This window comes from Mercenaria mercenaria, chromosome 15 (assembly GCF_021730395.1).
Source record: "Mercenaria mercenaria strain notata chromosome 15, MADL_Memer_1, whole genome shotgun sequence".
In the NCBI taxonomy this organism is placed as follows: domain Eukaryota; kingdom Metazoa; phylum Mollusca; class Bivalvia; order Venerida; family Veneridae; genus Mercenaria; species Mercenaria mercenaria.
In genome coordinates, this window is record NC_069375.1 from 37660863 (window position 1) to 37675247 (window position 14385).

General features: G+C 35.6%; 1 protein-coding gene and 1 long non-coding RNA gene across 2 annotated transcripts in view; both read left to right on the forward strand.

Moving 5' to 3' along the window:
• LOC123551408 (sushi, von Willebrand factor type A, EGF and pentraxin domain-containing protein 1-like) overlaps positions 1–14385 on the forward strand; it is an 85248-nt gene that overhangs the window by 20527 nt on the left and 50336 nt on the right. The gene's annotated exons all lie outside the window — the stretch shown is intronic.
• On the forward strand, positions 3558–6314 carry LOC128549035 (uncharacterized). Its single transcript, XR_008367431.1, has 3 exons — positions 3558–3630; positions 4919–5012; positions 5723–6314. It is a non-coding gene; the product is annotated as an uncharacterized LOC128549035 (long non-coding RNA).

The window sequence follows — 14385 nt, forward strand, 5'->3', positions numbered from 1 at the left end:
AAGTCCCCGCTGCGGGTTTTCTCTGGTGATAGCATAAATTATTGTCCTAAATAAGTTTTTCGAATTTTTTTTTTTATATTATTCTAGTGCACAGACTTCATAAAACTGTCAGCTTAAGAAAATGTTAGTCATTCCGATACAATTCTCGGCAAAAAACATTAAAAAATTCAAGACTATTTTTCCATTTGCTATACAAAGGGCCCAAATTTCTTCACTCATTTACCTTCCAAAATATCGCCCGGCAGTTTGCAAAAATTTGAGAAAAATGGGGCACCCAACTTAATTTTTCTAAAACAATGACGGAACTGAGAAATTTTTATTATATTGTGAAAAAATAAGTTTTTCCCACCCCTGGGTTAATGGAGTTCCAGTCCTCACAGCGGACCCAGCACTAATTACATGTGGGATTCTTTAGACAATCCCCAGGGTGTGTTGGAAGTTTTCGTTGTGGGCTATTTTTCAAATTTTTTTGCAACAACTACATCTTAGTAGAAAAAGTACATTGTTTGTAGTTAAAAAATTTTTTTTTCATATTTTCCTTAAAATGTGATATTTCACATTCAGTTTAGATAATCAGACATCATTTTTTAATAAAGCAAGGGCTGTAGCAATGTCATAAAGTCTATTTTCAACGCCTGGCTCTTTTTTATTAGCGCATATGAAATTTAAAAAAATAAAATTATATTTATTAAAACCCATTTGTTTATTCAAATCAAAGACATCTGTTTAAAACGGATTTTCGAAACTATAGACAATTTAAAAACGATTTTGTACAAAAAAAAATAAATAAAGTAACACCTGGGGGGCCGACTTTAGAACGGTCAGGGGAAAAACCCACATGAAGTTTACCCTTCCCCCTAAATTTATTTAAATGGGCCACTTTTTATTTTGGAAAATACCTTAACGTTAAAAGAGTGCAAAACCAAAAAGACACTGACGAATGGGAAATAGTGCAGACCATGATCAGACTGCACGGATGTGTAGGCTGATCTTGGTCTGCACTGCCCGCAAAGGCAGAATCACTTGCCGCCAGCAGGCTAATGATTAAATCGGTTCAATTTACACAAAACCCCATCCAGAATCCCCACCTTGTTCACAATTTACATGACAGTGTAAATAAAAGATACCACCACTAAGTGAATCTTTACAACAAAAGGAACGATGTTATATGTAAGGTTCTGGTATACCATGTCGCAGGATTCTCTTTAATTACTATCAAATTAAAAAACAAGCGTAACTGTATATTAATATATACAATTTTTGCTTAAATAACGTGACTCAACGGGAAAAAGTTTATTTAAACAAAAGTAATCAAGGTAACTAGTCCCAAGATTTTTTTCGTGTGCATGCCTTTTTAAAGAAGAAATTTACGCCATAAAAGTAAAATTATCTGAGATTTGATAGATTTTTTTTTTTTTAAAAGTTTAAAACCATTTTAATTATATGAAAAATGTAAATTAAAAAAAAAAAATCAGGTTTTTTTTATTCAGATCCCTTTGGGCCCAAAAATGTTAATTCACAGTAAATGTGGACTAACTCATCAAACCTGACAAGCTATAAACATTCGAGGGTATAATTGGTGAACAAATATCATCTGTACCTCACAACCCCCTAAATGCCTAATAAGCGTCAAATAAAGCAATTTTGTTGTCCCCTTTCTTTTTAACAAACCACTTCACCTTGGCCGGACCTTCATTTCAAATTACATTTTAACCGGGAAGGCAATCATTTTTAATATAACAATATTTTTGTCGGACGGTTAAAGCCTGACATTTTTAACATTGTAAATATAATAATAGATAATTGCTAAACTGTACCATATAGATGTAATTAAAATTATATCTTCATGCTATAAGAACAAGCTAAAATACCGCAGGTTCAAATTACTTTTCCTGAATAAAGAAAATTGATCTACACAAAACAGTGTTTTTAAACAATATCATATTAACCTCTAGTATTGCAAAAAAGCATCGACTTAAATAATATTCTATCACTTACAGGAAAGCTACTAACAAAACGTATCTTCACATTTTAGAACAAGCCTGGATTAATAAAATATTAGCTGGCATTTTACAAATTCATATAATTTAAAAAAAAAATTACCTCTGCAAAACTGGCATTTTGAATAAACTATAGCCTTACAACATTTGTTATATTAGCTTCGTAAACAATATTTACTCTTTTACCTTTAATTTTTTACACCCCCGCAAGGTGCACTGAAGAACTTATTTATGCGATTAGTTTTTTTTGAACTACGCCCAGTAAAAAACAGAATCATACCAGTGAATTATTTGACGTCAAGTAAGTGGTTGACGTAACCGCTGACGTCGCAGTTTTTTCATTTGGAGCAAGACTCGCGTGTAAAACGGTTTTTGCCTGGACGGATATGTAGTAAAATTGTTTGAATTTTAGATGAATTTTTTGTTTTCAAAGTCAGTTGGGCGTTAGGTTTTTTTGCTGTAAGAATGGCCAGCTTTTTCTTTTTTAGACGCAGCCGCGCAAAATAAACATGCCGGGGTTTCCCTTGATCGTATCATACTTCCAGTCAATTTTTAATATTCTAAAACATATTTTCCTTCTGAAGTTTTCTATCCGGCATTTTTTCTGGAAAGTTTCCAGTTAGTTTTGTAATCGGATGAAGTCTCGATCTCGAACGGAATCGATCAATAGAAATTCAAACTATATATGTGCAAAGTTAAAAAAAAAAACAGGCCTAAGACGAAATTGGAAAAATTCCACCTTGTTTTGACGTTTGGGTTTCCTGCCATTAAATAGCAATACAGTTCTATAGCATGGGTTAAAATTCATACTCCGATATTATGTTAACAAGTATATTTCTTTGTCTTTAACATTGCTGTCCGTTGGCACGTATTTAGCAATGGGGTTAATTTTTTTTGAGAAGGGGAAAGATCAAACAAACCAGGGCAAATATTTTTTTTACCATGCCCCAAAGGGCAACAACTAGCACAATAGGGTTTATCAGACACACAATGTACAGGGAAAAAGAAAAACAAGACAAGGGGAAATTTTTCAAAGCACGGGTTTTGTACCGGTGACTGTAATTACATCGTCACTTTGGGCGCAATTTTCCTTTGATCTTTTCAACAAATAAAAGCATAACACATATCATAAATAACCTTTGTTGTTATATAACAAAACCAAAATGGTTTTTGTTATTACAGATTTTTTTCCCCTACCTTCATTTTTTTAAAACCCCCCAACAAAAAGCATTTTGTTTATTTTGCAGACGTTGCCTAGAAAATACACCTTATTACCGCATGAAACGACAAAAATTCAAATTGTTTTTCCCCTTTCCTTTCTGTAATGGGCTTGCCCAATTCACCTATCCAGGGGGCCGAGGACGGGAAATTTTTAAACCGATTTTGCAATGACTGAAAGAATGGGGAATTTTTGGTGAACTTAACTTTATCATTTTCAGAAAATTTTAAAAATGGAAAAAAATTTTAAGCCAAACCTTGTTGTTGCCACAAAAATCAAAGCAGTTGGAATAAACAAGATATTTTATTTTTTTTTATTTCAGAGATGATCACGAAAGTCAGGAACAGACGTAAAATACAATTTCTACGATAAAAACTCATGAAAACCGTGATAATGATCATTTTGATTTTGGTAAGTGTTTACAGGAAACGCTGCTAGGCTATTTCTGCTTTCGTGGTAGATATTTAGGAGCCTAACTTATTCAATGCCATTAGTGGTGTAAAATGATTTAGATATTATTTTCCATGAGTATTATATAAATGTGTAATAACATAAAATATTAAGTATAGTAATTAGAAAATGGACGAGATTATTTCTAGAATTTCAAAATGTAGGGGCATTTTCTGGATATGAAATAGATAAAAGTCTTTAAAAGTTGCCGAAATAAGTTTTTTTATAGATGCAGCAAATGAAAGTCCATACAAAAACCAGTACGGGAACCGACTGTTTGGAAAGTCATTTGGTTTTTCCCTGTTTTCCGCACCTGAAACTTGATACTGAATAAAGAAGCTTGTAGGAAAAAACCCATAAAGTTTAATGTTCATTTCCAACAGAAACCTAGTGTTTCTAAGTATGGGAATTTCAACAGTAACTCTACTTTGCCTCTGTTTATTGCAGACAGGAAAATTGTATTTAAAAGTATCGAATTTCACCGAGCTCTCGTTTTGTTTTCTCTTATTGCAGATAGGAGCATTGTCTTTATAGCAAACGGAATTTTATTCCAAAAAAACAGAAGCACTCACTGTGGTTCTGTTTATTGCAGACTGAAAATTGTATTTAAAGCCTCGAATTTCAACAAAATGTTTTTTAAATTTGATCTATTTATTGCAGATAGGAACCTTGTATTTATAGCAATCGGAAAATTTTAACGACAGAAGCTTTCATTGTGGTTTTATCGGAAATTCAACAGAAGCTCTCATTTGTTTCTATTTATTGCAGAAGGAGCATTGTATTATAGCTAACCGGAATTTCAACAGTAAACTCCGTTGTGGTTCTATTTATTGCAGATAGGAGCATTGTAATTTAAGCAAACGGAATTTCAACAGTAGCTCTCGTTGTGGTTCTATTTATTGCAGAAAGGAGCATTGTATTATAGCAAACGGAATTTCAACAGAAGCTCTCGTTGTGGTTCTATGTATTGCAGATAGGAGCATTGTATTTATAGCTATCGGAATTTCAACAGAAGCTCTCGTTGTGGTTCTATGTATTGCAGATAGGAGCATTGTATTTATAGCTATCGGAATTTCAACAGAAGCTCTCATTGTGGTTCTGTTTATTGCAGATAGGAACATTGTATTTAAAGCTATCGGAATTTCAACAGTAGCTCTCATTGTGGTTCTATTTATTGCAGATAGGAACATTGTATTTAAAGCTATCGGAATTTCAACAGAAGCTCTCATTGTGGTTCTATTTATTGCAGATAGGAGCATTGTATTTATAGCAATCGGAATTTCAACAGTAGCTCTCGTTGTGGCTCTTACTGCGGTTGTTATTATCCACTACAAGAAGTTCAGGTAAGTTGTCAGAATTGTATACATGTTTTCAGTTTACATTTGCAAAAATAATTATGTATAATTTTACATATACGGAACCACATTTGAACGCAGAAAACGTGAATTATAATTAATCGGACAATGTTATCAAAATGATACTGATAAGAATAAATTCTTTCACGATTAAAAAATTATGCGCATCTTCATATGAATGTGATATAAATACAGATAAGTATAATCTATATTATAATTAAATCATCATGCTATGCGTATAAAATTGTGCGCGACGTTGTAACGGTAAAAGGATAAAATTTAATTAAAACCAGACATGAAATTAAAAGAAAATGTTTTTGTGTTACAAGAACGTTTACACGAAAGTTCCAGTTTCCTACCATTTCATTCGAGGCTAAGGTAATACCGAAATTATTACATGCGGTGTTCGTGCGGCGTGAGATATTTCCATCTTGCATTGAAACATACAAATCCACTTATTTCAAGGAAGGTCATGATATCATTAAATAAAAAGATATACCGGGTGAAATATTGTGACATTTTCCATGTATAAATTATTTATATTTTGTAAATATGTCATTGATGATTTTAAAAAGGGATCAAAGTATTATTTCGAAAAATCTATAAATAACAAATACTCCGAAATATTGTGTTGTGAATAAGAAAAATCATCTTATAGAATCAAATATTCAACTGCGAACACTTTTTATATTTTACAGACACAAGTTGAATATTAATGACTCTGTCACTGATATGAGGGAGAGAACTTCTACCACAATTAGAAGAGAGTATAGAAGGAACAACATGGTGACAACAACTTCGAGAGCTACATACACTTCCATAGAATCTTGTCGAATCTTCTCAGGAGCGATCAAGAGCGAAGACGTGTTCAGGAGAGAAAGTGATGACAAACAATCATATTATGAGCGTGTGCTGCCGGAATATACTGAATACCTAACACCTGTGTGTGGTAAAAGTGGACTGATATACAGTGACGGACCGTCTCCATACACCTCTTCTTCTTTACCAGAGTACACAGAAAAGGACACAACTCATTGTAATAGTATATACGAGGAAGTGGACGAAAACTACACACAGAAACTTTCTGCTGGACCGTAACATTCGTAATTTATATGAACACTTTCAAATTGTAAATAACAGTAAAGCTCATACAACAAGTATATACAAGTTACTCTTCCACACAATGATACTTATCTTATGAATGTCGATAGTCGTCCATTTAAGTTAACCAGTTGACTCTTATTTGATCAAAATTGTTTCATTTGTATATTGATACAGCTCATAGATTCTTTGTTTTGTTTTGAAACTGAAAAACTGAAACTGAAACTGAAACTGGTTTATTTGCTTAAAAGCCTATTTCTACATTTAAAACATATTCAATGGCGTTTTACAATACAAGTTGAAATAAAATATTAAATATAAAATATTTTAAATAAGATTAATTAAAACGAATCAAAAATAGCAATTATTAATTTAAAGTCAATGATAATACTATATTTTAAAATATTACTAACATACAATTATCACAGACAAACATTAAATTTCTATCACTGTCACCAGCATCATTGTTTAAAACTCAGTCAAAACTTAGAATAATGCAAAGTAGTCTCTGAAGAAATGCGTTTTCAACCTTTTCCTAAAGCAGTCAATTGAAGAACTTTGTCTGATGTTCAACGGCAAATTGTTCCACAACTTTGGCCCTATAGTACTAAAGCTTCTATCACTAAAAGTTTTTCGCTTGTTGAAAGGGACGATGTAACAGTCAACTGATGACTCCGAGGATCTGAGGGAGCGCTGGGGGATTTTCGGTGTTAAGAGTTCAATCAAATATGCAGGCGCATTTCCAACATGGCAATTGAACATGTACGTCAAGATCTTAAAGTTTATTCTGGTTTTGATCGGCAGCCAGTGCAAATCGTAGAGTGCCTGCTTAGAACTGTCTCTTCTTCTACGATTCAGAACTAACTTCGCACACATATTTTGAATGCGTTGAAGTTTTGCGATGTCACAATCAGAAATACCGTATAAAATAACATTACAGTAGTCTAAATGCGAAATAACCAGCGATAGCACTAAGGTTTCAGTTGCATCCTGAGTCAAATATTTGCGAATGTTTTTGATTCGGAAAAAATTCAACATTGCCGTTCTACACTTTATTTTTATATGCTCTTTGAAAGTTAAAGTTTCGTCCCAATAGGCCCCCAAATATCTGATGTTACTCTGTCTCTTGATTTTATCACCACAAATATCTATCTCGTGAATGTTTAACTTATTCAACTGAGGGGCACTTCCAAAGGCAATATGTTCAGTTTTTGAGGAATTCATTTTTAGTTTGTTACTGTTCATCCACTCATTTGAATCTGTAGCAAACTCCTCTAGTTCACCAATGGATTTAGCCTCGATGGATGGTTCGGGCTTAAAACGTGTGCTTGCGGTGTGGTCGTCGGCAAAGCCAAAGACGGAAATGGACGGGGGAACAATGTCAAAAATCGTTCCTGCGTACGTGAGATAGAGCCACGGCCCTAAACAGCTTCCCTGGGGGACACTACACGTAAGCTCACGTGCTGATGACACTGTTTGATTCACACTCACGCGGCAGCTCCGTGGCCTCAGATATGAATTCAACCAGTCCAATGCAACACCAGAGACACCATACTGACATTTCAAAACGTCCAAAAGAATATCGTGATCTACCGTATCAAAAGCTGCACTAAGGTCTAATGCTATCAATGCAGTCACTTCTTGATGTTCCATAGCGTCCAAGATGTCATTGATAAGTCTCAATAAAGCCGATTCGCACGAATGATGTTGCCTGTATGCGGACTGATTTTTTGGAAGGAGATTATGTTCATTTACATGTTTATTAAGTAAATACAGTGCTGCTTTCTCTATTGCCTGTTTCCACTGCACTGGGAAGACTCCTTGAGTCAATGAAAGATTCACTAGTCTAGTTATAATTGGGAGGAGCTCGTTTAAATATGACTTCAACACTTTTGTTGGAATAACATCAATTTCACACGACTTTGTTTGTAACTGGTTAATGAGTTTTCTAACTTCATCCTCACTAAGTTCATCAAATTTTCCAAATTCCGGCACATTTCTCATTGATGGTTTATAGTTTTCAAAATCTTTTAAGCTGTCCCGTATTTTCTGAATCTTTTCCATGAAAAAGTCTGCAAATTTGTCAGCTAGCGTATTTTCATTTTCAACAACAGGCATTGGATTCTCCGACTTGCCGCCGGTGAGATCTGTCACAAATTTGTAAAGTTTTTTGGAATCACCTTTGTATTCGAGCACTTTTTGGCTAAGAGTTCTCTGTTTTTCTAGTTTCAGTTCATGGTGATATTTATTAAGAGCAGTCTTGAAAATTTCATAGTCCTGTGGATTTTGGTACCTCCTCCACAAACGTTCGGATTTGCGCAGAATTTGTTTTAAGTGGCGGATATCCTCATTAAACCACGGTTTCGGATTTCGACAAATAATAGTTTTCTCTTTTAAAGGAGCGTGCTTGTATTTTTCATTTCATCTTGGAAAATGTCAACATATGTCTCAATTGAATCACTTTCAATTTTCAAATCAGCAAGGTCACTAGCAAAATCTGAGTCATTTATGTCATTAAAGTTCCGGTAAGTAATAGACTTGCTGATGATGTTTTCCTTTTTCACTTTTGTAATGACTTTTACTACACGATGGTCGGATAAGAAAGGACCGGGTTCACATGAGATAAGTTCAACACCATTTGCGACCTCTGTGATCACAAGATCAAGACTCTGACCGAACACTTGTGTTGGGAAATGTACATGTTGTTGCAACCCCATAGCACATAAACAACTGTTGAATTCAGAAATAGTGTTGGTGTCGTCATGTATATGTAGATTGAAATCTCCCATGATCATGAGATTGGGGTACTTGGAAATAACGTCTTCAAGAAATTCGAAAAAGTCTTTCACAAATTGCGTAGGTGTCGCCAAAGCTGGGGGTCTATAAATGCCTACACAATTAATGGTAATGTTTTTAAAGACCATTTGCCATACTCCGTACTCGAAACTTTCGGTGGTGCCAGATACAATTTTGCGCATTTAAACACTACTTTTACAAGTCAGAGCAATACCGCCACCCGTTTTGTTTCTACGATTCGCAACACTGAGTCTATAACCATCTTGATTTAAATCTGATGTTTCGAATTGGGATTGTTTTTCATCGGAATACCAGGTTTCCGTCAAAAGTGCAAAGTCAATGTTCTCGTCACGAAGCAATTGTCCGACTAGCACATCCTTTTTGACTACTGAATGACAGTTCAATGTTAGACAGGTGACATTCTCTGTATAGTTACTGAGTGTGTTTGATCGTTTTGGATATACAAGATTTGACACATTTACACCATATTGTTTCCTTTGTATTTTGTGACTTGTGTGTATTGCAGCTCCTGATCGGTAACTTCTAAAGTTTAATATCCCCAGACCTTTTAATCTTGCCAATAACTGTTGGTCAGGTAAAATCCATTGTCTGGGTATTGATCTATATTTCATTAGTTCACTTGCACTATAGGTTTTAACCAGGCCCTTAGGATAATCCATTATGTGATAATCCATTGTGTGCACTGAAATGGTGTTCACCCAGTTATGATAAAATCCTACGTAAAAATCTTACCTCAGACTATATTGTTCTAAGAGCATGATAAATTTCAAGAAAGCACTCAGTACTTTTGAAGTTATTGGCAATATAACAAATGGCGTGTTTTTTGGAGGAAGTTGTAAATCCTATACTCATGTATATATGCCACGTGTTAAAAATTCAAATATCATTTCCAGACTGGTTAAAACCATACAACTATGAATGTTGACCTCTTCTTCTGGATTGTCAATTTTAGAGTAATAATCCATTAACACAGAAGAAAAACTAACTTTTTTACCGTATATTTCGGCAGTATCTCATTGCCTTCATCACCATCACCGAAATATGCGTAAAAAAGTTAGTTTTTCTTCTGTGTTAATGGATTATTACTTTAAAATTGGTTAAAACCAGTTTTAGAACTATACTGAACAATTTGTCAAAGTAGCTAACACACCATTTGTTATATTGCCAATAACTTCAAAAGTACTGAAAGTGCTTTCTTGAACTTTACCATGCTCTTAGAACAATACAGTTTGAGGTATGATTTTTTAAAAAAGTTTCCTATACAAGTCTATTCAAACCATATCCCCCTCGGGCTAGTTTTAACCAAAGGGGTATAATTTGTACAATCTTGGTAAAGGACAGCTATACGATGGTACGTACCAAATATCAAAGCTCTAGGCCGTGTGGTTTTGGACGAGACTTTCAAATGTTTTCCGTAAATAAGTCTACATAAACCATATGATTACCAGGGTGGAGCCATATTTGACCCTAAAGGGATAATTTAAATAATCCTGGTAGAGGACTAGTAGATGATGCTACATACCAAATATTAAAGCCGTATGTCCTGTGCTTTTGGGCAAAAATATTTTCAAAGTTTTTACATAGAAGTGTAAGTTTACATAGACCACAGGACACCAGGGTGGAACCATATCTGACCCTAGGGAGGGATAATTTGAACATTCTTGGTAGACTACATATCAAATATCATAGCCCTAGGCCTTGTGGATTTGGACAAGAAGATTTTCAAAGTTTTTCCATATACAAGTCTATATAACCACGTAACCCACAGGGCGGGGCGATATTTGACCCTAGGGGGATAATTTAAACATGCTTGGTAGAGGACCACTTGATGATGCAACATGCAAGATATCAAAACCATAGGCCCTGTGGTTTTGGACAAAACGATTTTTAAAGTTTTTTCTTTCGGCTGTCATGGCAACCAGGGTTCTGAACGGAATTCAATTCTTTGCAATTTTTTTAAAGAAAATCCAAGGACCACCCCTGTGAAATTTCATCAAAACTGGCCAGGTGTTTTAGGAGATGTTGTTTAAAGGAAAATGTCGACGGACGACAACAGATAACTATTTACCACAATAGCTCACACACGAGCACTTCTAAAAAGGGGAAAAAAATGGGACCACCTAGAGTTAGGGTTCCTAGTTACTTCACTTCCTCTCAATGAGCTCTATCATTGAAAAAAGTTACAACTTCTTACCTTCAATACATCGCAAGTTATCCTCCAGACAAGTGGAAATGTTTGAAATGTACACGTACTTACATTAATCAAACAGAACACACACACACACATATATATATATATATAGAGTATGAGAAAAAATATATGTTCAAACAGTGTCAAAAGTTTAATTATAAACCCGAGCGCTTTCGGCTTTTTAAAAAAGCCTTTTTCAAGGGTAGCATAAATCAAAACAACACAGCAACGGCGTAAATATCGCCTGTATAGTTCGATATATAAATGCTCAATGAACATATCGATCAACAGAATGAGTGATAAATAAAAATTGCGGTTTTATAAAAATAGAGCGTTTTTGATTGGTTCCCTGTATTTTTCCTGAGGATTTCGTTCATTGGTTTTGTGTGATATATCAAAATTTGAACCAAAGTCGAAATGTCAAGATAACCTCACTAAATCTGAAAAACGGGCTCTTAAGTCACTGCGAACAAGAACTGACATTATTATCAAGCCAGCCGACAAAGGATCAGCAGTAGTAATTATGGACACAGAGCACTATTTATCAGAGGCCGATCGCCAACTTAGTGACACCAGATTCTACAAACCACTTGAACACGATCCGACAGAAGAATTTGCTGCGGATGTCTCCAGGTCACTCGACAAACTGTTTGATGGGGGCTTCATTAGTGAAGAAAATTTAGAATATTTGTCGGTTCCGAGTCCCAAGGCAGGAAGGTTTTATCTTCTTCCAAAAATTCACAAAGCTGGAAACCCTGGCCGTCCTATCGTTTCAGCCAATGGACACCCTACAGAACGAATCTCAGAATTCATTGATATGCATCTCAGACCACATGTAAGTAGCCTACCGTCCTACGTGCAAGACACCACTGACTATTTGAGAAAAATTGATTCCCAGCAGGTACCTATCGACACTTTACTGGTCTCAATGGATGTCACGTCATTGTACACAAACATACCGCATGAGGACGGTATTGCTGCATGCAAAGAAGTATGGAACAACAGAAGTGTTAAGATCCCTCCTACTGAAATACTAGTGGAATTGCTCACGCTGGTTCTTAAATGCAACAATTTTGTGTTCAATGACAAGCATTACCTTCAAATTCAAGGTACAGCGATGGGAACAAAAATGGCACCTTCATACGCAAACATATTTATGGGCCGTCTTGAGAGGCAATTACTCTCGACGGTCACATTGAAGCCGCATCTATGGTTACGCTTTATAGACATGTGGATATGCAATGGACTCATGGCCGAGAATCTCTTCAAACATTCCTTCACCATGCAAACAACTTTCACCCATCTATAAGGTTTACCAGTGAGGTTTCAAATGAAAGACACGTGTTTCTTGACACAGTATCAAAGCTTAAAGATAACAAAATTGTTGTTGACCTGTATTCAAAACCTACCGACACCCACCAGTATCTTCTCACCACAAGCTGTCATCCTAAACACTGTTGCCAAAACATTCCCTATAGTCAGGCACTGCGAATCCGCCGTATATGCTCAGACACAGAAACGTATCAAGAAAGAACAGAGGAGCTATCAAAACACCTCCTAAAAAGAGGCTATTCCTCAGACTGCGTTCTCGCTGCTACCGAAAAAGCACTTGCATTCTCAAGGGAAGAACTGCTACAATACAAACACAAAACAACTGAATCAAACAAACGCACACCTTTTGTGGTCACGTACCATCCAAATCTGCCAAACATACGTGCAACTGTAGACAGACACTGGCCTACAATTGAGTCATCACAGCGGCTCAGTCGTATGGTCCCTGAGAAACCCTCATCGCATACAGAAGGCCTAAAAGTCTGCGAGACATTCTCGTTCGGGCCAAAGTCAAGTCGGCTACAGACACAACCAGTTCAGGCCAGTCAGGTCCTTGTGGTGCCCCAAGATGCCAAACATGCACTTCCATGCCAAGCACCAGTACATTCCTTTCCTCCAATGGAAGCAAATCTGCAGTTAAAGGAGTGGCTAATTGCAAAACAGAAAATGCCATATACCTTATGACATGCAGGAAGTGCAACAAAAAATATGTCGGGGAAACAAAACAGACGCTAGCAAAGCGAATGAATCTCCACAGATCTGACTGGAAAACACGCAAATTCAATCGGTCGCCGGTAGCTGAACATTTTAACATGGAGGGTCACACCTTTACGGATATCCTACTATGTTGCATTGAATTCAATGACAGATGGACGGATAAGCAAAGAAAGGAAAGAGAAACCTACTGGATCCGCCGTCTCAATACCTTACAACCTATAGGCATCAATAAGGGAGACTAGATTAGCCTGCTGAGGCATTATTTTCCCCACTAAGATTAAAAACACAGATACTAGTAGTTCATTTTAGCAGATATTAAATCACTTTAGGCAATCGGACATAGTTTTTAATTAACATCGACCACAACATAGATTTTCTTTTTCCGCTACCTTCTCTGTTGAAAACGGCGTTAAACACAAAACCAATGAACGAAATCCTCAGGAAAAATACAGGGAACCAATCAAAAACGCTCTATTTTTATAAAACCGCTATTTTTATTTATCACTCATTCTGTTGATCGATATGTTCATTGAGCATTTATGTATCGAACTATACAGGCGGTATTTACGCCGTTGCTGTGTTGTTTTGATTTATGCTACCCTTGAAAAAGGCTTTTTTAAAAAGCCGAAAGCGCTCGGGTTTATAATTAAACTTTTGACACTGTTTTAACATATATTTTTTCTCATACTCTATAATTTTATCTTTATATTCTTGTATCCTTCCGGGATCCAGTGTGTTTGAAAGGCATTTCGTTGGTGTTTTTTCTTTAATATCTCACTTATATATATATATATATATATATAAACGATTAACACACATCTGCCTCAATGTTTGTCAGAATCATTTACGTATAAACCTGGCCGTTACATGGTGATTCTGAAAATAAGACACAAGGGCTGATTTAGGAATGTTTTTCACTTACGACCTAGAATAACATTTTTTACAAAATCATTTCAAAAATAGACACTGGGGCTGATCGGAGAATGTGCTTTTCACTCAAGACTTAAAATAACATTTTTTTCCTTTTGTAAAAAGTGGCGGCGGGGAGAGGGATGTTTATAAGAGGTGGGAATCGTGTAATACAATTTTTGTAAAATTATAATTAGACGATCATAAAACATTAACAAAAATCAGTTAAATGTGCTTTTATTTGGTTGATATGGCACAATCTTGTACATTGACAAGAAAACACACGATCAAGGT